The sequence below is a fragment of the Protopterus annectens genome, chromosome 7.part0 (assembly GCF_019279795.1).
Source record: "Protopterus annectens isolate FY-2018-M chromosome 7.part0, PAN1.0, whole genome shotgun sequence".
In the NCBI taxonomy this organism is placed as follows: Eukaryota; Metazoa; Chordata; order Ceratodontiformes; family Protopteridae; genus Protopterus; species Protopterus annectens.
In genome coordinates this window covers 1,223,850,143-1,223,875,273 of record NC_056739.1, presented here as the reverse complement: position 1 = coordinate 1,223,875,273, position 25,131 = coordinate 1,223,850,143, and the positions used below count along the sequence as shown (strand labels likewise).

The window sequence follows — 25,131 nt, the reverse complement described above, 5'->3', positions numbered from 1 at the left end:
TTTAAGAAAAATTCAGCTACCACTTAAACATGGTTGACTCCTGTAGATGCTTCTTTATATATTTTTATACTATTCTTTAGCACTCTTATCAATTGCATTTATCAGAATAAGACAAACAATAAAGTCACATTACTCTATTTATGTTAAACATATCACCAAAAAAGGTACATTAAGCTGAGGATAATTTTTAGAGGAAGTAAACAATATAGTAAGGTAATGTATAGGCTTGGGGTTAGGGGCAGTGGCAGGGTTAATGTAAGTACACATGAGTGAGGGTTAACAGCAAAGCCCCCCCAGTTCATACTTATTCATGTATGCTAACCCTAATCCTGCCATGGCCCCTGACCCCAGACCTACATGGCCCCTTACCAAAACCCTTTCCCCTAACAGTCAATTATTCAGACAAATTATACCTTGACGTACTGTTATTTTTCTCTTTTTTTAGTTAACAGATAATAAAAGGAAAACATTTAATGTGAAGTTGTTCTATCTTGCTGTTCATTCTTACTGATGGGTTTGGAGCCAACCCTCGGCTCTGACTCGGCCAACTGCAAAAGCTCAAGGTCTTCAACCAGCTCGAGGCCAACTCCCTATCTCATGATGCACCCTGATCTTACCCCAGATCTTGTTTGCCACTGCAACTTGATCGGACATTCACTAGCTCAGGCCAGTGAATCATTTTTCTTTTCTTACAAAAAATAGCTGTTATAATAGCTTAAGTGGTTATTTAGTCATTTAGAGAGATAGTTAGAGTGTGTAGTCTGTATATAGATCTTTTACAATATTTAGATTGTATAATTAGTCAGTAGGGCTGTTTTGTTTAGGCCTTCTTTTCTCCCTATCTCTATCTGAGCTAGCTTAATAACCATGAATCTAGTGGCCGTGTTTTTAGGCCTTTTTTTCTCTTTATCTTCCATAGATAAGACAGTGTGTTTTATTAGATTATAGCCCTTCCTTTTCACAGGGCACATAGTTTTTTCTCTTTATACCAGATATTACAATAGAGTATATTGTGTTAGGTTTTAGCCCTTCATTTTTAGGGAGCACATAGTTGTCTTTAATAATAAAATTATAATAGAAGTTAGTGGCTGTGTTTTAAGGCCTTTTCTTGACATACCTGTAGTATTATATTGCGTGTGTGTGTGTTATTGTTAAATTACAGCCCCTCTTTTTATACAGGGCAGATATATATTTTCTTTGTGAGCTTAATTCTTAAAGGCTTCTTTCACAAGGCTTTACTAGCTTTTTTGTGTGAATCTTTACTGTTAGAGCCTTCCTTTTGTTGCTGTGTTTACCATTGTTGTTTTTTTTTTTGCCTTTGAAAATGTCTCGGCAGGAGAAGGAGAAAGCAAAGTCTGGCTTCATAAAATGCCCTAGATGTGGGCAAAAGATGTCCATAACTGATGGTCATACCGAATGCATCTACTGCTTGGGTGAGGCATACCTGTAGGAAAGCTGTGCTCAAGAGTGTTGCATGAAAGAAAAAGAAAGCTAATAGATAAGGGTCTGCTGAAATCCTCTTTTCAAGAGTTGTTGGATAAGTCAGACAAGCACTCCAAAAAGACAGAACCGACAAAAAGTCCATCTACATCAAAATCAGCTTCTAGTAAAGCTTCGACATTGGTTCCACAGCCTTTGGAATTGACTGTCATTATGGTTAGAAGCTGGTCCCTGACCTTGGACCCGGTATCTCCTACCTTAATGTCCCCTATATTGCAGTCAGTGGCTTCATTCCATTCTTCACGGCCCTCAAGTAGACTATCTGATTTGGATGTGGACCACGTGGTGAAGAAACTTTTACAGATACAGGCACTGGCAAAAATTTTATCGGCACCAACCCCAGGGGCTTCGGAGCCGACCTTAGTCTCTTCTGCATCTTCTGTTCCTCCTCTGATCTGCATGGAAGTTTAGGAGCTGGAGAGCATGGAACTGATGATTGTGGACCTCTCGGGTCTGACACCTACCCAATTCCATAGCCCCATGGTGACCACGGATGCTTCCTTGATTGGGGGGGGGCATTATTAGGGAAGAACAGCCCAAGGCAAGTGGAATAAACATGAGGCTCATCTGCATATAAATGTTCTGGAGATGAGAGTGGTACTTCTAGTGCTGCAGTCCTTTCAAGACTCTCTACCTCTGGGAACAATTGCAGTTCAGACAGACAACATGTCAGTGGTCTGGTACTTCAACAAACAAGGAGGAACCAAATCTTACCCTCTGTGTCGAGAGGCCATGAGAGTATGGCAATGGGCATTCTCCACCCAGCGCTTTCTGATAGCATTGCACATCCCAGCGAAATCCAATGTGATAGCAGATAAGCTAAGCAGGGCAATTCTACTGCCTCATGAGTGGCCCCTAAAGAAACAAGTAGTGGAATGGATATTCCACAGATGGGGCCAGCCTTGCTGCAATTTCTTTGCAACCCCAACAAACACGAAATGCAGCAGCTACTTTGCCCTGATTCCCCCGCCAGGGGATGACCCAAGGGATGCACTGGTGCACAATTGGCCCCTGGCTCTCTCTGTTATGCATTTCTTCCCTACCCTCTGATTCCCAAAGTATTACAGAAAGCAAAAGTTCTGGGAAGGACCATGATCTTAATAGCCCCTTACTGGCCTCGGCAAATTTGGTTCCCCTTCCTCCAGCCTCATCTCTTGGAAGAACCCTGGATCCTGGACCCAGTTCCCGATCTGTTGACCCATTCACCAGGGGCTCTTCATCCTTCTCTTCATTCCCTCAAACTGACAGCTTGGCTACTCCAATTCCCACAATAGCCAGGATTTACAACCTCTCAGCCGAGGCCCAACATATTGTAACATCCTCTCATAAATCATCCACCAGAAAGTTATATCTTAGCAAATGGAAGAGATTTTCCGCATGGGCATCTCAGAATGATGTTGATCCTTATCTCACTCCAATGCCATCTATATTGAAAGTTCTAACTAAGCTTTTCAACAAAGTAGCTGCTGCAGCTACCATCAGAGTTCAATTTGCAGCAATCTCAAACTTTCATCTTGGCTTCCAAGGCTCCAATGTCATGTCACATCAACTCGCTAAAGCCTTACTTAAAGGTGCCATTCATTTGATTCCACCAATCAGAGCTCCAGTCATGCCATGGAATCAAAATTTTGTTCTCTCCAGAATCATATTACCTCCTTTCAAACCAGCCTTGTCTTGTCCTTTGAAATTACGTTCATGGAAGACTGTTTTTCTGATAGCCATTACTTCTGCCAGAGGATTTTTGAGTTGCAGGCCTTGACCATCAAACCTCCTTATCTGATTTTCCATAATGACAGAGTTTCACTGAGAAATAATCCATCCTTTTTACCAAAAGTTTGTTCAGAGACAAATCTTAACCAATCCATTGAGTTGCCAGTCTTTTTTCCTCAATGCACAAATAGAATGGAACACATACTGCACAAACTTGATGTTCATAGACAACTCCAATTTTATCTAGATAGAACAAAACAATTCAGATCAATGGATCAGCTCTTTGTTTCCTTTTCAGAGTCAAAAAAGGGTGCCCCAGTGACAAAAGTAACCTTGTCAAGATGGCTATCAGATTGCATTTCTTTCATTTATAATTCAGAGAATGCTCCCTTGCAACAAAAGATAAAGGCCCACTCTACTAGAGCTGTGTCAACCTCATTAGCTTTTTCTACAAGGTTACCATTAGATTCTATTTGTGCAGCAGCTACTTGGTCAAGACCTCATACCTTTAGCACTCATTACAAAGTAGACAAGGCCTCTAGGGGCAGGTCCTCCTTTGGTTCCACAGTTCTGAGGAATATTCTCCCATGAGCCACCCGAGAAAGATGGTGCTTGGGCCACTACCCATCAGTAAGAATGAACGGCGAGATAGAACAACTTCACATAAAGAAGTTATGTACTCACCATAATGTTCCATGTGAGTTGTTCATCTCGTCTTCATTCTTACATCCCACCCTCCAACCCCCATCCAGTCTACTTGAGGTCCTTCACCTTCCTTATATGGTGCATTGTCTCTTATCCAGCTCTCTGAGTGGCATATTTATACTACTAGGTAGTCAGGTAGCAAACAAGATCTGAGGGAAGATCAGGGTGCATCATGGGATAGGGAGTTGGCCTCGAGCTGGTTGAAGACCTTGAGCTTTTGCAGTTGGCCGAGTCGGAGCCGAGGATCAGTTCCGAACCCATCAGTAAGAATGAAGGCGAGATGAACAACTCAGATGGAACATTATGATGAGTACATAACTTATTTTTTTCCTTTATTGATCAGCCTAATTTCTCCCATTTTTTTAACTTTAAACATAAAGACATCAATTGAATGTGCATTTATATTTCTGCACAATGATTTAAATATTATACTCATAAATAAATATCTATCTATATAGCTATATATGTATCTATATATCTATATGGGTCTAGTTCTGTAGACCACATTTACAGTTCACCGAACCTGATTTAGCTGCGAACAAACTGCCAAAAAATCACTTATCCGAAAAAACACTTTACCAAAACTCAAAGCACTGAAAAAAGCAATAAGTGAATGTGATTGTAACATATACACTTAAACACTTACCATTCTTGACATTTTTGCTGGGGGCAAGCCCCCCTACTCCCTGTAGATTTTATATACCAACTCCGAGATTGCTCCACATTATGGAAAAGGTAAGATCCGGAACTGATAACATACTGCCTAGTTCGTTGTCACAAGGTTTAGCAGTTTGTAGCTTCATGGAAATGTTGTTTTGGCAGTAGATATATACCTGTGATAGCGAACTTGCTAGGGTCTGATACTAGAATCCAGTTTAATAAGGAATCTGATGCATTGCTCTAATATATAGGGCTATTAATTACTTGTGTGAAACCATATAGGTTCAGGCTAGATGTAGGGGAGTTAGAGGTTCTGTCTAACTAATTTATATTGATATCACTTTAGTAATATTTTTTGTTATTGTTATAGGTATCCAGTGGAGTATGTCTTTCAGTGTAGCTGTATTGTCAGCAGGAGGGATTGCTTCTTGGCCTTTTGGCTAAGATCAAGTGTAGATGTAAAGGACAGCAATACATATTTGTTTATATTAAGATGCCCTACTGAACTGGATTTTGGTATTGGTTTGTTGTAGGGGGAAATGTGGTAGTTGCTGGGAAATATGAAAGCAATACCACCACCTTTACTCTTTGTTACAGTCATTATGGATGATATTATAGCCCGTTGGTGTAATTTCGGAGTTGTTTATGTTGGGTTTAAACCAAGTTTCAGTTATAATGAGACTATCTGAATTTTGTTGGGTAATCCAGGCATGAAGTGCAATAGTTTTATTTCTTATACTTCTTATATTTATGGTGGCAAAAGTTAGATTACCTGGATTGGGGGATGACTGTTGTGGGGTTAGAGTAGTGTTTGGAAGGGAATTATCTTGATGGTTGTATTAGTTATTTGTTTACGTTCATCGAATACATTATACACACCAGTGGGGATAAAAGCAGTTTTAAATTGCTTTATGGGGTACACTAGATTTTATTGTAATCAATTGTTTATTCTTTGCAAGAAACCATCAGAGCACATTATTTGCCAGGTTCTGATGCATCTGCATCTTTTTTGAGGCACATCAGCAGCAGACGTTTGTAAAAAAGATATGTGGACTTCCATGCCAACTTCACTAAGCATTACAAACTGACCTGCATAACAAAGATTAGAGGAGAATGTTCAACATTTCTAAAGCAACAGTAGCTTATGTGTTATGTTTTGCCCAACACACACTTGACCAACTTCCAAAAGCTCTGGCTCCCTCCCATAGATCTACACTGACTGGTTACTGGGCAGCCCTGAGGAGGGAAAATCAATAGTCAGAGTGGAAAATTCTCAGTACTTTCATGCTGCTTTGTAAAGAAGTAGCTTGAGACTTTACAAGAACAGCAACCTGCTCTTTAGCTTGTTTTTCTAGCAAATAAGTCCTTTTGGAGAACCCCTGCACAGAGAAAATATAATTATGTAGTGTAGATCAGCGAGCACATGCTACATACTGTATCTTTAAAGAAGCACGTCAAAGACTGAGAGCGCACGTATAAATATCAAGCATGTGCTATTCCTAGTGCCATTTTGAGAATGCAGCCAAGGAGTAAGCATGCATTATTACAGCAGTTAGTTTGTATATGAGTTACTTAAGTTAAAGTCAGTAAACTTCTATCATGTTGTGTTTGTATAAAATAAAGCTGCTTGAACAGAACCCATGAAGAGTCTTCTATTGTGTCCATAGTAGTAGAGCTACATGGTGTCAGAACTGGGATCAAAGAGAATAAGAATCAGAGCCATGAGGTGCAGAGATGACAGTGAAGGCAGACTAAGAGAAATGAGCATGAAAGAGAACCAGAAAAGAAGCAAAGGTAATGAGAATACATACAGACTACTTGTTTCATAAAAAGGACAAAACTGGGCAGTATGAGGGCACAAAATGCATTATTAAACAAGCAGGAGGCACAAAAGGCTTATTAACTAAAGGACATGTTTAAAGTAAAGATATTTGACAAAATGATTAACAGAAAAGTAAAATGAGTATGTTTAAAGGCAAAACTGACATGTTTAGAGAAAAACAAGTACAAGAGAAGTACAATAGGCATGAAAAGAGATTGAACAATCAAAACAAATATAATAAGGGTAAAAAGGGGCACACTAAGCATAAATTAAGCAAGGTGACTGCATGTTTATTTGGCAAAGTGCTGTGTTCTGGCATAGCTACGACTTTGTATTGTATCAAGGGCATAACCAAAGTTATTTGAAATATCTCAAAATGTGCAAAAGTGCTTAGAGTGTGTGCTTATTACTGTACGTGTATTTTGAAAAGTTATTCATGTGCAAAGTGCAACTATTTCATAAAGTGCAGTCAAAGTATAGCCATTTCAAAACTTTTCTTGTGCTGGGTATGTCTGTTCGCAAAGTGCCGCCATTACAGAGTATTTATTGCACTGTAGAGAATTTCCTAGAAAGGTACTGCCATTTTGGGAAGTTTCAGTGTGTTGTGTACTATTTATTCACAAAATGCCATTACTTTGAAATGTTATTGACTTTGAGCTTCTCCTGCCCAGTTCATTCACATAGTACAGTTATTTTAAGTGCTTCTTAAAATGATGATAAAAGACTTTAGCAATACAAGAGGTTCAAAAGTATTATGCTGCCTAGAAACCTATTTCGCAAAGTCCAGTTAGACAGAGGCTTGCATCGTACAGTTAATTGATGCATTTCTTATACTGATAAGAGGTGATTTTGTGCAATACAAGTGTATTTGATCAGAATATTGCAGAGAATTGAAGAATATTTGAGCAAGAGTACGATATTTTTATACAAGCAGTTTATTCAGATAAAGATGCACACACCAAGGCATTCGTTTTGCTAAACATAGCTGGGTCACAGACCATAGAAAGAGAGCATTCATTTGTGTATGCACCAGCAGTATATGAAGGTGAAAATGAAAACCATCATGTTGTTGTACAGGCTGAGTGAAGGGAAGACCCTGAGTGTTTGAAGTGCAAGTTCAGAGAAATGTACAACCCCCAGACAAATATTACACTAGAGAGGCATTTGTTTTACACGAGAGATCAGAAACCAGGGGAAACTTTTGCAGCTTATATAACTGATCTGAGAAACAGGCTGAAATGTGTCAGTTTGGTGACTTACAAGATGAGTTGATAAAGGACAGGCTTGTGTGTGGTATTAATAATGCTGCTGTGAGAAAGATCTTACTTTGTGATAGTGATTTAACATTGAGTAAAGCCAGAGAGATTTGACAAATCCATGAGGTGACAGAAAAACCTACAAGTATTCTTGCAAGTGACAAGAGCATTGTTGTTATTGGGTCTCAAAGATAGTTTGAGAATGACACTGCTTTCTTTTACCAAAGAAGTTCATTACATAAGTGCATCTCCTAGTTCTAATTTTCCTGAAGATATTTTCACAGAATATGCCGTTTTTGATGATAGGTTGGGCAGACTTCCAGTAGTGTATTCCATGAAGTTAGATCCAGAGGTCACTCCAGTAGACAGACCAGGAAGAAAAGTTCCGATAGCTATGCAAGACAAACTTAAAGCTCAGTTGGATAAAATGGTGCAGCAAGGTGTAATATGTCCAGTTACACAACCAGTTGAATGGGTATCATCTATGGCAGCAGCTCACAAAAATGGCTCAGATGAAATCAGAATTTGCATTGACAGAACAGATTTGAACAAAGCTGTTGTGTGCCTTGCTCTGAGTATTACTCATCTCTGCATTTCATTTTGATTAGAAACTATTTATTTAAGGTTTGATCACTTCTGTTTTGCATCTTATTCTAGTATCACATTTGTTTTAAGTTTTCTGTTTCATTGGAGTTTTAAGAATTCTTGGCTAGGGTCAGTTAAAAAAAGTTACCAAACAATTCCTTTGCAAACTGTGAATAGCATCAGTTAATTATTGGTAGGAGATGAGAGACAGCACTGCTCTTTTATTTAAAAATATATGTAGCTAGCTGAAGTGTTTGTGTGGTCTGCATTGCTCTGAGTATCAGTCATCTCTGCAATTAATTTTGATTTGAAGCTCTTTATTTAAGGTTTGATCACTTCTATTTTGTATCTTATTCAAGTATTACATTTGTTTTAAGTTTTCTGTTTTGTTGGAGTTTTAAGAGTTCTTGGCTAGGGTCAATAAAAAAAGTTACCAAAGAATTCCTTTGCAAACTGTGAATAGCATCAATTAATTAGGGGGGAGGAGCTGAGAGACAGCATTTCTCTATTATTTAGAAATATGTGTAGCTAGCTGAAGTCTTTGTGTCGTCTGCATTGCTCTGAGTATCACTCATCTCTGCATTTAATTTTGATTTGAAGCAATTTATTTAAGGTTTGATCACTTCTATTTTGTATCTTACTCTAGTATTACATTTGTTTAGTTTTAAGTTTTCTGCTCTGTTGGAGTATTACATTTCTTTGGCTAGGATCAGTTAAAAAGTTATCAAAGAATTCCTTTGCAAACTGGGAATAGCATCAGTTAATTAGTGGGAGGAGCTGAGAGAAAGCATTGCTCTTTTATTTAGAAATATCTGTAGTTAACTGAAGTGTGTGTGTGGTCTCCATTGCTCAGAGTATCACTCATCTCTGCATTTAATTTTGATTTGAAGCTCTGTATTTAAGGTTTGCTCACTTCTATTTTGTATCTTATTCTAGTATTACATTTGTTTTGATTTAAGTTTTGTATTCTATTGGAGTTTTAAGACTCCTTGGATAGGGTCAGTTAAAAAAGTTACGAAATAATTCCTTTGCACACTGTGAATATAATCAGTTAATTAGTGGGAGGAGCTGAGAGCATTGCTCTTAAATATCTGTAGTTGACTGAAGTTTGTGTGTGGTTTGCATTGCTTTGAGTATCACTCATCTCTGCATTTATTTTTGATTTGAAGCTGTTTATTTAACATTTGATCACTTCTATTTTGTATCTTACTCTAGTATTACATTTGTTTTGTTTTAAGTTTTCTGTTTTGTTGGAGTTTTAAGAGTTTTTGCTAGGGTCAATTAAAAAAAGTTACCAAATAATTCCTTTGCAAACTGTGAATAGCATCAGTTAATTGGGGGAGGAGCTGAGAGACAGCATTGCTGTTTTATTTAGAAATAACTGTAGTTAGATGAAGTGTTTGTGTTGTCTGCATTGCTGTATCACTCATCTCTGCATTTAATTTTGATTTGAAGCACTTTATTAAAGGTTCAATAACTTCTATTTTGTATATTATTCTAGTATTATATTTGTTTTGTTTTAACTTTTCTGTTCTGTTAGTGTATTAAGAGTTTTTGGTTAGGATTAGTAAAAAAAAGTTGCCAAAGAATTCCTTTTCAAACTGGGAATATCATCAGTTAATTAATGGGAGAAATTGACAGACAGCATTGCTCATATATTTAGAAATATCTGTAGTTAGCTGAAGTGTTTGCGTGGTCTGCATTGCTCTGAGTATCACTCATCTCTGTATTTAATTTTGATTTGACGCTCTTTAAGGTTTGATCACTTTTATTTTGTATCGTATTCTAGTATTACATTTGCGTTGTTTTAACTTTTCTGTTCTGTTGGTGTTTTAAGAGTTTTTGGCTAGGATCAGTTAAAAAAAGTTACCAAAGAATTCCATTAGAAGCTGTGAATAGCATCAGTTTATTAGTAGGAGAAGCTGAGAGACAGCATTGCTCTTTTATTTAGAAATATTTTAGTTAGCTGAAGTTTTTATGTGGCCTGCATTGTGCTGAGTCTTTCTCATCTCTGTATATAATTTTGAGTTGAAGCTCCTTATTTAAAGTTTGATCACTTATATTTTGTATCCTATTCTAGTTTTATATTTATTTTCTTTTAAGTTTTCTGTTCTGCTGGAGGTTTAAGAGTGTTTAGTGAGGATCAGTTAAAAAAGTTATGAAGGAATTCCTTTGCAAAGTGTGAACAGCATCAGTTCATTCGTGGAAGGAGCTGAGAGACAGCATTGCTCTTTTATTTAGAAATATCTGTAGTTAACTGAAGTGTTTGTGTGGTCTGCATTGCTGTATCACTCATCTCTGCATTTAATTTTGATTTGAAGCACTTTATTAAAGGTTCAATAACTTCTATTTTGTATCTTATTCTAGTATTATATTTGTTTTGTTTTAACTTTTCTGTTCTGTTAGTGTATTAAGAGTTTTTGGTTAGGATCAGTAAAAAAAAGTTGCCAAAGAATTCCTTTTCAAACTGGGAATATCATCAGTTAATTAGTGGGCGAAGTTGACAGACAGCATTGCACATATATTTAGAAACATCTGTAGTTAGCTGAAGTGCTTGTGTGGTCTACATTGCTCTCGTATCACTCATCTCTGCATTTAATTTTGATTTGAAGCCCTTTAAGGTTTGATCACTTTTATTTTGTATCTTATTCTAGTATTACATTTGCTTTGTTTTCACTTTTCTGTTCTGTTGGTGTTTTAAGAGTTTTTGGCTAGGATCAGTTAAAAAAAGTTGCCAAATAATTCCATTAGAAACTGTGAATAGCATCAGTTAATTAGTAGGAGAAGCTGAGAGACAGCATTGCTCTTTTATTTAGAAATATTTTAGTTAGCTGAAGTTTTTGTGTGGCCTGCATTGTGCTGAGTCTCTCTCATCTCTGCATATAATTTTGAGTTGAAGCTCCTTATTTCATAGGTTCATAGGTTTCATAGGTTCATACTAGGCTATCTGCCCTAGGGCATTTATAAGCCTAGCCAGAGTGTGAGTGGCTTTCACCACCCCTTAGGATGAGAATACTATACCCATTAGTTTGCTGTGCCTCTGTCCAGCAGTGATACAGAGATGATTCCCGGGGTAAACCTACGATCTCCCATCCATTCGTCAAGATTTCTCTTGAACAGAGTCAGTGAGGGGCTCTGCCTCACATGGACTGGGATTCTGTTCCATAGTGTAGGGAGTCTCTGGGTGATGAATCTATCCCTCCAGCACATCCTATTTATATCCGTGTTGAGGTTTAAGTCTCTTGCTCTCGTGGCTCTGGTGGATTTGGATTTTTTTGAGGTGAAGCATGTCCATTAATTCCGGGTTGGACATGGCCTTGTATGTCAGGCACAGATCACCTCTGAGCAGACGGTATGCGACTGAATAGAGCTGGAGTTTCTTCAGTCGGGCATCGTATGACATATGTTTGAGCCCCTTTATCCTTTTGGTGAGGAACTTTTGGGGTCTTTCCAACTGCTGCAGGTGTCGTGTAAGGTACATTCCGAATGGGGCGTTGTACTCAATCATTGGTCTGATAAGTGAAGAGTACAAGGATACAATGACCTCTCCTGATCTGGATGTGAATCCCTTCATGATCAGGTGGGCAATGTAGAAGGTCTTCCTAACCACTTTGGCAATGTGAGTGTCAAAAGAGAGGTTACTGTCAACTTGGGTCCCCAGGTCCCTGATAACGTCTTCCGTGTTTAATGGATTACCACCTATGTGGTAATTAGGGGTTACCTTGTTTTTCCCAAAGGGTATGACTATACATTTTTTGGCATTTAGCTTAAGGCCATGGCTCTGGCACCAGTTATCCATTTCTATGAGACCTCTCTGGAGGATGTCTGTGTCTGATGGAGTGTCAATTATGGTGCCCAGTTTGCAGTCATCTGCAAATTTTGTCAGCCACAATCCCCCTATGTTTGCCTGCACTTCAGAAAAATAAATGCCGAACAAGAGGGGGCCCAGGACTGAGCCCTGTGGGCCACCGCTCGTGACCGGCTTAGAGTCTGACATGGCACCAGCAACTCTAACCCTGTGTGTTCTGTCCTTGAGCCAGTTTGCAACCCATCTTGTGACATATGGGTTTACATCTAAGCTGATGAGCTTTTCTATGATGCCCGAGTGGGGTATTGTGTCGAACGCTTTTGCTAGGTCAAGGTAGGCGGTGTGAACTGTCTTACCCTCATCAATGGCCTTAGTGACTGTTTCGAAAAAGTCGACCAAGTTCAAGAGGCAGGATCTGCCCTTGACAAAGCCAAATTGGGTAGGATCCAGTGTCTGTAGGTCCCCAATGTCTTTATTTATGAGTTCCATTATGATCCTCTCCATAGCTTTGCAGAAAAGGCTCGTCAAGCTTATGGGGCGGTAATTTCCAGGGTCCATAGAAGCACCGCCTTTGTGGAGTGGGACCACAGTTGCCGTATGCCATTCTTTGGGTACGTATCCTGTAGTAAGGCTAAGATTAAACATCAGCCTTATGTGTGGGTTTAGTTCCTCATTGAGTTCGTGTAGCACACAGCCGGGGACACCGTCCTGTCCCATTGATGCTGTGTTTTTTGCTTTAGAGAGAGCAACTCTCACCTGGGCATCTGAGATGTTTGGGAGGCTAGACTCTGGTGAGATAGATATTTCTCCTTTTGGGGGGGAGGGAGGGGAGAAATTTGCACTGAACCTGTCTGCCAGTATGTTGGCAATGTCTGTGGGTTCAGTGATTTTTTTATCATTTTGGACTAATTCTGAGCATATCTGGGAGTTTCCACCCAGGTTTCTAACATAGCTAAAGAAGGCCTTATGATTGTCTTTTGTGTCATTAGCGATTTTTCTCTCAAAGTTGGCCTTGGATGATTTTATGAGTGATCGTAGTTTTTTGCTAGTATTGATCAGAGATGCCTTCCCTTTTAGGGATTTTGCTCTGTCATGTAGTAGCTTTCTCGTCTTGTTGTAGAGTTTGTTTATGGCTGGGGTCCACCAGACCGGGCGCCTGCCTTTGGTGGAAAGGATCTTGATTTTATTAGGGATTGCTTGATCCATACATTCCTGGAGGTGCTCGTAGAAGGCATTTGTAAGGGTTTCAGCAGCGTGGGTTGTGGTTTCCACTGGCTCGAGGGCCTTGAAGGATACCACTCCAGTCTTAAGAAGTGTGAAGTTTGCTTTTGAGAAGTTCTTCACTGTGGTCTTTTTTGCTGGGGGTGGGGGGATGTGGATCTCCAGTGAGATTAATTTATGGTCTGATCTCACCAATGAGGGATATACTTCCGGTGTGGAGCATTTTGTCCCCATGTTTGTGATGATCAGGTATAGTATATTTTCTCCTCTTGTGGGAATGGTGACTAGTTGTTCCATAGCATTTGAGTTTATGAACTCCAGGAACCTTTGGGCTAGGGTGTTGGGGCTTGAGTAATGTTCCCAGTCTATGTTTGGGTAGTTGAAGTCACCCAATATGATGGTGTTTGGAGAGACATTCATAATGTCCAATGTCTTCAGGAAGGCTGTGTGGGTTTCCTGAGTTTGAGAAGGTGGTCTGTAGCATGCTACAAACTGTAGGGCAGTTTTACCTATGGTTAATTGCACCTGGATGGTCTCCGATGCTTCGTGCGTTGCCACTAACCTGGAGGTGTGGGTATCCTTTATGAATATGGATACTCCCCCCTCCTTTTGTGGTTCGGTCCGGATTTTGGGGCCGGAACGCATGATATGAGGTATAACCTGATAGTGCTGGGGTGCTCTCAGGAGCCTTGAACCATGTTTCAGTCACAGCACAGACATCGATGTTCTCCATACTGAGGAGGGCTTCGAGGGCGTACATCTTGAGGTTTAGACTTCTGGCATTGACCAGTATTACCCTTAGTTTTTCTCCATTTTTGTTTTCTAGGGCGGTAGGTTTATCATTTTAAGTTTGATCACTTTTATTTTACATCTTATTCTAGTTTTATATTTCTTTTGTTTTAAGTTTTCTGTTCTGCTGGAGGTTTAAGAGTGTTTAGTGAGGATCAGTTAAAACAGTTATGAAGGAATTCCTTTGCAAAGTGTGAACAGCATCAGTTCATTAGTGGAAGGAGCTGAGAGACAGCATTGCTCTTTTATTTAGAAATATATGTAGTTAACTGAAGTGTTTGTGTGGTCTGCATTGCTTTGAGAATCACTCATCTCTGCATTTGATTTTGGTTTCAAGCTCTTCATTTAATGTTTGCTCATTTCTATTTTGTATCTTATTCTATTATTCTGTTTGTTTTGTTTTAAGTTGTTTATTCTGTTGGAGTTTTAAGAGTTCTTGGCTAGGATCAGTTAAAAATGTTACCAACGAATTCCTTTGCAAGCTGTGAATAGCATCAGTTAATTAATGGGAGGAGCTGAGATACAGCATTGCTCTTTTATTTAGAAATATTGTAGTTAGGTGAAGTGTTTGTGTGGTATGCATTGCTCTGAGTGTCACTCATCTCTGCATTTAATTTTGTTTTGAAGCTCTTTATTTAAGGTTTGATCACTTCTATTTTGTATCTTACTCTAGTATTGCATTTCTTTTGTATTAAGTTTTCTGTTCTGTTGGAGTTTTAAAAGTTCTTGGCTAAGGTCAGTTAAAAGTTACCAAAGAATTCCTTTGCAAACTGTGAATAACATCAGTTAATTAGTTGGAGGAGGTGAGGGACAGCATTGCTCTTTTATATAGAAATGTCTGTAGTTAGCTGAAGTGTTTGTGTGGTCTGCATTGCTATGGATATCACTAATCTCTGCATTTAATTTTGATTTGAAGCTTATTTAAGGTTTGATCACTTTTATTTTGTATCTTATTCTAGTTTTACATTGGTTTTGTTTTAAGTTTTCTGTTCTATTGGAATGGGTTCTTGGCTAGGAGCAGTTAAAAAGTTACTAAAGAATTCCTTTGAAACTGTGAATAGCAACAGTTAATTAGTGAGAGGAGCTGAGAGACAGCATTGCTCTTTAATTTAGAAATATTCCTAGTTAACTGAAGTGTTTGTGTGGTCTGCATTGCTCTGAGTATCACTCATCTCTACATTTAATTTTGAGTTGAAGGTGTTTAACGTTTGACTATTCTTTTTTGTATCTTATTCTAGTACTACATTTGTTTTGTTTTATGTTTTCTTTTATCATTTTAAGAGTTCTTGGCTAGGGTCAGTTAAAAAAGTTACCAAAGAATTCCTTTGCAAACTGTGAATATAACCAGTTAATTAGGGGGAGGAACTGAGAGACAGCATAGCTCTTTTATTTAAAAATATCTGTAACTAGCTGAAGTGGTTCTGTGGTCTGCATTCCTCTGAGTATCACTCATCACTGCATTTAATTTTGATTTGAAGCTCGTTATTTATGGTTTGATCACTTCTATTTTGTTTCATACTCTAGTATTACATTTGTTTTGTTTTAAGTTTACTGTTTTGTTGGAGATTTAAGATTTCTTGGCTAAGGTCAGTTAAAAAAGTTACTAAAGAATTCCTTTGCAAACTGTGAATAGCATCAGTTAATTGGGGGGAGAAGCTGAGAGAAAACATTGCTTTTTTATTTAGAAATATCTGTAGTTAGTTGAAGTGTTTGTGTGGTCTGCATTACTCTGAGTATAACTCGTCTATCCATTTGATTTTGATTTGAAGCTCTTTATTTAAGGTTTGATCACTTCTATATTGTATCTTATTCTAGTATTACATTTCAATTGTTTTACGTTTTCTGTTGTGTTGAAGTGAGTTCTTGGCTAGAATCAGTTAGGAAAAAGATACCAAATAATCCCTTTGCAAAATGTGAATAGCATCAGTTAATTTGTGGGAGAGGCTGAGAGAATTGCCCTTTTAATAAGAAATGTCTGTAGTTAGATGAAGTTTTGTGTGGTCTGCATTGCTCTCAGTATCTCTCATCTCTGCATTTAATTTTGATTTGAAGCTGTTTATCTTAGGTTTGATCACTTCTATATTGTATCTTTTTCTAGTATTACATTTGTTTAAGTTTTCTGTTCTGTTGGAGTTTTAGGTGTTTTTGGCTATGACCAATTAAAAAAAAGTTATGAAAGAATTTCTTTTCAAAGTGTGAATAGCATTAGTGAATTAATGGAAGGAGCTGAGAGACAGCATTGCTCTTTTCTTTACAAATATCTGTAGTTAACGGAAGTGCTTGTGTGGTCTGCATTCCTCTGAATATGACTCATCTCTGCATTTGATTTTGGTTTGAAGATCTTTATTTAAGGTTGGTCACATCTATTTTGTATCTTAATGTAGTATTACATTTGTTTTGTTTTAATTTATTTTGTTCTGTTGGAGTTTTAAGTGTTCTTGACTAGGATCAGTTAAAAAGAGTTACCAAAGAATTCCTTTGCAAACTGTGAATAGCGTCAGTTAATTAGTGGGAGGAGCTAAGAGACAAAATTGCTGTTTTATTTAGAAATATCTATACTTAGCTGAAGTGTTTGTGTGGTCTGTATTGCTCTGAGTATCACTCATCTCTACATTTAATTTTGATTTGAAGTTCTTTATTTAAGGTTTGATCACAAAATTGTATCTTATTCTAGTTTGACATTTGTTTTGTTTTAAGTATTCTGTTATTTTGGAGTTATAAGAGTTCTTGGCTAGGATCAGTTAACAAAGGTACCAAAGAACTTCTTTGCAAACTGAGAATAGCATTGTTAATTAGTAGGAAAAGCTGAGAGACAGCATTGCTCTTTTATTTAGAAATATCTGTAGTTAGCTAAAGTTTTTGTGTGGTCTGCATTGCTTTATCTCACTCATTTCTGCATATAATTTTGAGCTAAAGCTCCTTATTTAAAGTTTGATCACTTCTATTTTTTATCATATTCTAGTATTACATTTGCTTTGCTTTAACTTTTCTGTTCTTTTGGAGTTTTAAGAGTTTTTGCCTAGGATCAGTTAAAAAAAAGTTACCAAAGAATTCCTTTGCAAACTGTGAATAGCATCAGTTAATTAGTGGGAGGAGCTGAGAGACAGTATTGCTCTTTTATTTAGAAATATCTGTAGCTAGCTGAAGTGTTAGTGTGGTCTGCATTGCTCTGAGTATCACTCATCTCTGCATTTAATTTTGATTTGAAGCACTTTATTTATGGTTTGGTAACTTGTATTTTGTGTCTTATTGTAGTAGTACATTGGTTTTGTTTTAAGTTTTCTGATTTGTTGGAGTTTTAAGACTTTTTGGCTAGGGTCAGTTAAAAAGAAGTTACCAAAGAATTCCTTTGCAAACTGTGAATAGCATCAGTTAATTAGTGGGAGGAGCTGAGAGACAGTATTACCCTTTTATTTAGAAATATTTGTAGCTAGCTGAAGTGTTAGTGTGGTCTGCATTGCTCTGAGTATCACTCATCTCTGCATTTAATTTTGATTTGAAGCGCTTTATTTATGGTTTGGTAACTTGCATTTTGTGTCTTATTCTAGTAGTACATTGGTTTTGTTTTAAGTTTTCTGATTTGTTGGAGTTTTAAAACTTTTTGGCTAGGGTCAGTTAAAAAGAAGTTACCAAAGAATTTCTTTGCAAACTGTGAATAGCATCAGTTAATTAGTGGGAGGAGCTAAGAGACAGCATTGCTCTTTTATTTAGAAATATCTGTGGCTAGCTGAAGTTTTTGTATGGTCTGCATTGTTCTGAGTATCACTCATCTCTGCATTTAATTTTGATTTCACCCTCTTTATTTAAGGTTTTATCACTTCTGTTTTGTTTCCTACTCTAGTATTCCATTTGTTTTGTTTTACGTTTACTGTTTTGTTGGAGTTTTAAGAGTTCTTGGGTAGGGTCAGTTAAAAAAAGTTACCAAAGAATTCCTTTGCAAACTGTGAATACAATACGCTAATCAGGGAGGAGGAGCTGACAGACAATATTGCTTTTTTATTTAGAAATATCTGTAGTTAGCTGAAGTGTTTGTGTGGTCTGCATTGCTCTGAGTATCACTCATCTCGGGATTTAATTTTGATTTGAAGCTCTTTATTTAAGGTTTGATCACTTGTATATGGTATCTTATTCTAGTATTACATTGGCTTTGTTTTAAGTTTTCTGTCCTCTTGGAATGAGTTCTTGGCTAGGAGTAGTTAAAAAGTTACTAAAGAATTCCTTTGAAAACTGTGAATAGCAACAGTTAATTAGTGAGTGGAGCTGAGAGACAGCATTGCTCTTTAATTTAGAAATATCTCTATTTAACTGAAGTGTTTGTGTGGTGTGCATTGCTCTGGGTATCACTCATCTCTACATTTAATTTTGATTTGAAGGTGTTTAACGTTTGACTACTTCTATTTTGTATCTTATTCTAGTACTACATTTGTTTTATTTTAGGTTTTCTGATCTGTTAGAGTTTTAAGAGTTCTTGGCTAGGATCAGTTAAAAATGTTACCAAAGAATTCCTTTGCAAACTGTGAATATAACCAATTAATTAGTAGTAGGAGCTGAGAGACAGCATAGCTCTTTTATTTAAAAATATATGTAACTAGCTGAAGTGTTTGTGTGGTCTGCATTCCTCTGAGTATCACTCATCTCTGCATTTAATTTTGATTTGAAGCTCTTTATTTATGGTTTGATCACTTCTATTTTGTTTCATACTCTAGTATTACATTTGTTTTGTTTTAAGTTTACTATTTTGTTAGAGTTTTAAGAGTTCTTGGCTAAGGTCAGTTAAAAAAGTTACCAAATAATTCCTTTGCAAACTGTGAATAGCATCAGTTAATTGGGGGGAGAAGCTGAGAGACAACATTACTTTTTATTTAGAAATATCTATAGTTAGTTGAAGTGTTTGTGTGGTCTGCATTACTCTGAGTATCACTCATCTCTGCATTTAATTTATTCTGATTTGAAGCTCTTTATTTAAGGTTTGATCACTTCTATATTGTATCGTATTCTAGTATTGCATTTCAATTGTTTTAAGTTTTCTGTTCTGTTGGAGTGAGTTCTTGGCTAGAATCAGTTAGGAAAAAGATACCAAAGAATTCCTTTGCAAAATGTGAATAGCATCAGTTAATTTGTGGGAGAAGCTGAGAGAATTGCCCTTTTAATAAGAAATATCTGCAGTTAGATGAAGTTTTGTATGGTCTGCATCGCTGTCAGTATCTCTCATCTCTGCATTTAATTTTGATTTGAAGCACTTTATTTTAGGTTTGATCACTTCTATATTGTATCTTTTTCTAGTATTACATTTGTTTTGTTTTAAGTTTTCTGTTCTGTTGGAGTTTTAGGGGTTTTTGGCTATGACCAGTTAAAAAAAGTTATGAAAGAATTTCTTTTCAAAGTGTGAATAGCATCAGTTAATTAATGGAAGGAGCTGAGAGACAACATTGCTCTTTTCTTTACAAATATCAGTAGTTAATGGAAGTGTTTGTGTGGTCTGCATTCCTCTGAGTATCACTCATCTCTGCATTCGATTTTGGATTGAAGCTCTTTATTTAAAGCTGGTCACGTCTATTTTGTATCTTAATGTAGTATTACATTTGTTTTTTTTTTTAATTTTTTTGTTCTGTTGGAGTTTTAAGAGTTCTTGACTAGGATCAGTTAAAAAGAGTTACCAAAGAATTCCTTTATAAACTGTGAATAGCGTTAGTTAATTAGTGGGAGGAGCTAAGAGACAAAATTGCTGTTTTATTTAGAAATATCTATACTTAGCTGAAGTGTTTGTGTGGTCTGTATTGCTCTGAGTATTACTCATCTCTGCATTTAATTTTGATTTGGAGCTCTTTATTTAAGGTTTGATCACTATTTTTATCTTATTGTAGTATTACATTTGTTTTGTTTTAAGTATTCTGTTATTTTGGAGTTATAAGAGTTCTTGACTAGGGTCAGTTAAAAAAGGTACCAAAGAACTTCTTTGCAAACTGAGAATAGCATCAGTTAATTAGTATGAAAAGCTGAGAGACAACATTGCTCTTTTATTTAGAAATATCTGTAGTTAGCTGAAGTGTTTGTGTGGTCTGCATTTCTCTATCTCACTCATTTCTGCATATAATTTTGAGTTAAAGCTCCTTATTTAAAGTTTGATCACTTCTATTTTTTATCATATTCTAGTATTACATTTGCTTTGCTTTAACTTTTCTGTTCTTTTGGAGTTTTAAGAGTTTTTGCCTAGGATCAGTTAAAAAAAAGTTACCAAAGAATTCCTTTGCAAACTGTGAATAGCATCAGTTAATTAGTGGGAGGAGCTGAGAGACGGTATTGCTCTTTTATTTAGAAATATCTGTAGCTAGCTGAAGTGTTAGTGTGGTCTGCATTGCTCTGAGTATCACTCATCTCTCCATTTAATTTTGATTTGAAGCGCTTTATTTATGGTTTGGTAACTTGTATTTTGTGTCTTATTGTAGTAGTACATTGGTTTTGTTTTAAGTTTTCTGATTTGTTGGAGTTTTAAGACTTTTTGGCTAGGGTCAGTTAAAAAGAAGTTACCAAAGAATTCCTTTGCAAACTGTGAATAGCATCAGTTAATTAGTGGGAGGAGCTAAGAGACAGCATTGCTCTTTTATTTAGAAATATCTGTGACTAGCTGAAGTTTTTGTGTGGTCTGCATTGCTCTGAGTATCACTCGTCTCTTCATTTAATTTTGATTTCACCCTCTTTATTTAAGGTTTGATCCCTTCTGTTTTATTTCCTACTCCAGTATTCCATTTGTTTTGTTTTAAGTTTGCTGTTTTGTTGGAGTTTTAAGACTTTTTGGCTAGGGTCAGTTAAAAAGAAGTTATCAAAGAATTCCTTTGCAAACTGTGAATAAAATACGCTAATTAGGGAGGAGGAGCTGAGAGACAATATTACTTTTTTATTTAGAAATATCTGTAGTTAGCTGAAGTGTTTGTGTGGTCTGCATTGCTCTGAGTATCACTCATCTCTGCATTTAATTTTGATTTGAAGCTCTTTATTTAAGGTTTGATCACTTCTATATGGTATCTTATTCTAGTGTTACATTTGTATTGTTTTAAGTTTTCTGTTCTTTTGGGGTGAGTTCTTGGCTAGGATCAGTTAGGGAAAGTTACCAAAGAATTCCTTTTCAAACTGTGAATAGCATCAGTTAATTTGTGGGAGAAGCTGAGAGACAACATTGCTCTTTTATTTAGGAATATCTTAGTTAGCTGAAGTTTTTGTGTGGTCTGCATTGTTCTGAGTTTCACTCATCTCTGCATATAATTTTGAATCGAAGCTCCTTATTTAAAGTTTGATTTCTTCTATTTTGTGTCTTATTCTAGTTTTACATTTGTTTTTGTTTAAAGTTTTCTGTTCTGCTGGGGTTTTAAGTGTTTTTAGTCAGTATCAGTTAAAAAAGTTATGTAAGAATTCCTTTGCAAAGTGCGAATAGCATCAGTTAATTAGTGGAAGGAGCTGAGATATAGCATTGCTCTTTTATTTAGAAATATCTTAAGTTGACTGAAGTGTTTATGTGGTCTGTATTGCTCTGAGTACCACACATCTCTGCATTTTATTTTGACTTGAAACTCTTTATTTAAGGTTTGGTCACTTCTATTTTGTATCTTAATCTAGTATTACATTTGTTTTGTTTCAATTTTTTTGTTCTGTTGGAGTTTTAAGAGTTCTTGATGAGGATCAGTTAAAAAAAGTTACCAAAGAATTCCTTTGCAAACTGTGAATAGCATCAGGTAATTAGTGGGAGGAGCTGAGAGACAACATTGCTGTTTTATTTAGAAATATCTGTACTTAGCTGAAGTGTTCTGGTGGTCTGTATTGTACTGAGTATCATGCATCTCTGCATTTTTTGTTTTGAAGCTCTTTATTTAAGGTTTGATCACTTCTATTTTGTATCTTACTCTAGTATTACATTTGTTTTGTTTTACATTTTCTGTTCTCTTGGAGTTTTAAGAGTTTTTGGCTAGGGTCAGTTAAAAAAAGTTTCCAAATAATTTCTTTGCAAACTGTGAATAGCATCAGTTAATTAGTGGGAGGAGCTGAGAGACAACATTGCTTTTTTATTTAGTAATATGTGTAGTTGACGTGTTTGTATGATCTGCATTGCTCTGAGTATCACTCATCTCTGCATTTAATTTTGATTTGAAGCTCTTTATTTAAGGTTTAATAACTTCTATAGTGTATCTTATTCTAGTATTACATTTCAATTATTTTAAGTTTTCTGTTCTGTTGTAGTGAGTTCTTGGCTAGAATCAGTTAGGAAAAAGATACCAAAGATGTCCTTTGCAAAATGTGAATAGCATCAGTTAATTTGTGAGAGAAGCTGAGAAAATTGCTCTTTTAATAAGAAATATCTGTAGTTAGATGAAGTGTTTGTGTGGTCTGCATTGCTCTCAGTGTATCTCATCTCTGCATTTAATTTTGATTTGAAGCTCTTTATTTTAGGTTTGATCACTTCTATATTTTATCTTTTTCTAGTATTGCATTGGTTTTGTTTTAAGTTTTCTGTTCTGTTGGAGTTTTAGGAGTTTTTGGCTATGACCACTTAAAAAAAAGTTATGAAAGAATTTCTTTTCAAAGTGTGAATAGCATCAGTTAATTAATGGAAGGAGCTGAGAGACAGCATTGCTCTTTTCTTTACAAATATCAGTAGTTAATGGAAGTGTTTGTGTGGTCTGCATTCCTCTGAGTATCACTCATCTCTGCATTCGATTTTGGATTGAAGCTCTTTATTTAAAGCTGGTCATGTCTATTTTGTATCCTAATGTAGTATTACATTTGTTTTTTTTTTTTTAATTTTTTTGTTCTGTTGGAGTTTTAAGAGTTCTTGACTAGGATCAGTTAAAAAGAGTTACCAAATAATTCCTTTATAAACTGTGAATAGCGTTAGTTAATTAGTGGGAGGAGCTAAGATACAAAATTGCTGTTTTATTTAGAAATATCTATACTTAGCTGAAGTGTTTGTGTGGTCTGTATTGCTCTGAGTATTACTCATCTCTGCATTTAATTTTGATTTGGAGCTCTTTATTTAAGATTTGATCACTATTTTTATCTTATTGTAGTATTACATTTGTTTTGTTTTAAGTATTCTGTTATTTTGGAGTTATAAGAGTTCTTGACTAGGGTCAGTTAAAAAAGGTACCAAAGAACTTCTTTGCAAACTGAAAATAGCATCAGTTAATTAGTATGAAAAGCTGAGAGACAACATTGCTCTTTTATTTAGAAATATCTGTAGTTAGCTGAAGTGTTTGTGTGGTCTGCATTTCTCTATCTCACTCATTTCTGCATATAATTTTGAGTTAAAGCTCCTTATTTAAAGTTTGATCACTTCTATTTTTTATCATATTCTAGTATTACATTTGCTTTGCTTTAACTTTTCTGTTCTTTTGGAGTTTTAAGAGTTTTTGCCTAGGATCAGTTAAAAAAAAGTTACCAAAGAATTCCTTTGTAAACTGTGAATAGCATCAGTTAATTAGTGGGAGGAGCTGAGAGACGGTATTGCTCTTTTATTTAGAAATATCTGTAGCTAGCTGAAGTGTTAGTGTGGTCTGCATTGCTCTGAGTATCACTCATCTCTCCATTTAATTTTGATTTGAAGCTTTTATTTATGGTTTGGTAACTTGTATTTTGTGTCTTATTGTAGTAGTACATTGGTTTTGTTTTAAGTTTTCTGATTTGTTGGAGTTTTAAGACTTTTTGGCTAGGGTCAGTTAAAAAGAAGTTACCAAAGAATTCCTTTGCAAACTGTGAATAGCATCAGTTAATTAGTGGGAGGAGCTAAGAGACAGCATTGCTCTTTTATTTAGAAATATCTGTGACTAGCTGAAGTTTTTGTGTGGTCTGCATTGCTCTGAGTATCACTCGTCTCTTCATTTAATTTTGATTTCACCCTCTTTATTTAAGGTTTGATCCCTTCTGTTTTATTTCCTACTCCAGTATTCCATTTGTTTTGTTTTAAGTTTGCTGTTTTGTTGGAGTTTTAAGACTTTTGGCTAGGGTCAGTTAAAAAAGTTATCAAAGAATTCCTTTGCAAACTGTGAATAAAATACGCTAATTAGGGAGGAGGAGCTGAGAGACAATATTACTTTTTTATTTAGAAATATCTGTAGTTAGCTGAAGTGTTTGTGTGGTCTGCATTGCTCTGAGTATCACTCATCTCTGCATTTAATTTTGATTTGAAGCTCTTTATTTAAGGTTTGATCACTTCTATATGGTATCTTATTCTAGTGTTACATTTGTATTGTTTTAAGTTTTCTGTTCTTTTGGGGTGAGTTCTTGGCTAGGATCAGTTAGGGAAAGTTACCAAAGAATTCCTTTTCAAACTATGAATAGCATCAGTTAATTTGTGGGAGAAGCTGAGAGACAACATTGCTCTTTTATTTAGGAATATCTTAGTTAGCTGAAGTTTTTGTGTGGTCTGCATTGTTCTGAGTTTCACTCATCTCTGCATATAATTTTGAATCGAAGCTCCTTATTTAAAGTTTGATTTCTTCTATTTTGTGTCTTATTCTAGTTTTACATTTGTTTTTGTTTAAAGTTTTCTGTTCTGCTGGGGTTTTAAGTGTTTTTAGTCAGTCAGTATCAGTTAAAAAAGTTATGTAAGAATTCCTTTGCAAAGTGCGAATAGCATCAGTTAATTAGTGGAAGGAGCTGAGATATAGCATTGCTCTTTTATTTAGAAATATCTTAAGTTGACTGAAGTGTTTATGTGGTCTGTATTGCTCTGAGTACCACTCATCTCTGCATTTTATTTTGACTTGAAACTCTTTATTTAAGGTTTGGTCACTTCTATTTTGTATCTTAATCTAGTATTACATTTGTTTTGTTTCAATTTTTTTGTTCTGTTGGAGATTTAAGAGTTCTTGATGAGGATCAGTTAAAAAAAGTTACCAAAGAATTCCTTTGCAAACTGTGAATAGCATCAGGTAATTAGTGGGAGGAGCTGAGAGACAACATTGCTGTTTTATTTAGAAATATCTGTACTTAGCTGAAGTGTTCTGGTGGTCTGTATTGTACTGAGTATCATGCATCTCTGCATTTTTTGTTTTGAAGCTCTTTATTTAAGTTTGATCACTTCTATT

At 36.1% G+C, this 25,131-nt stretch overlaps 1 protein-coding gene across 1 annotated transcript in view; it reads left to right on the top strand.

Moving 5' to 3' along the window:
* The window catches only part of DNAH1 (dynein axonemal heavy chain 1), a 5,225,710-nt gene that overhangs the window by 4,879,021 nt on the left and 321,558 nt on the right, over positions 1-25,131 (top strand). The window lies entirely within an intron of this gene.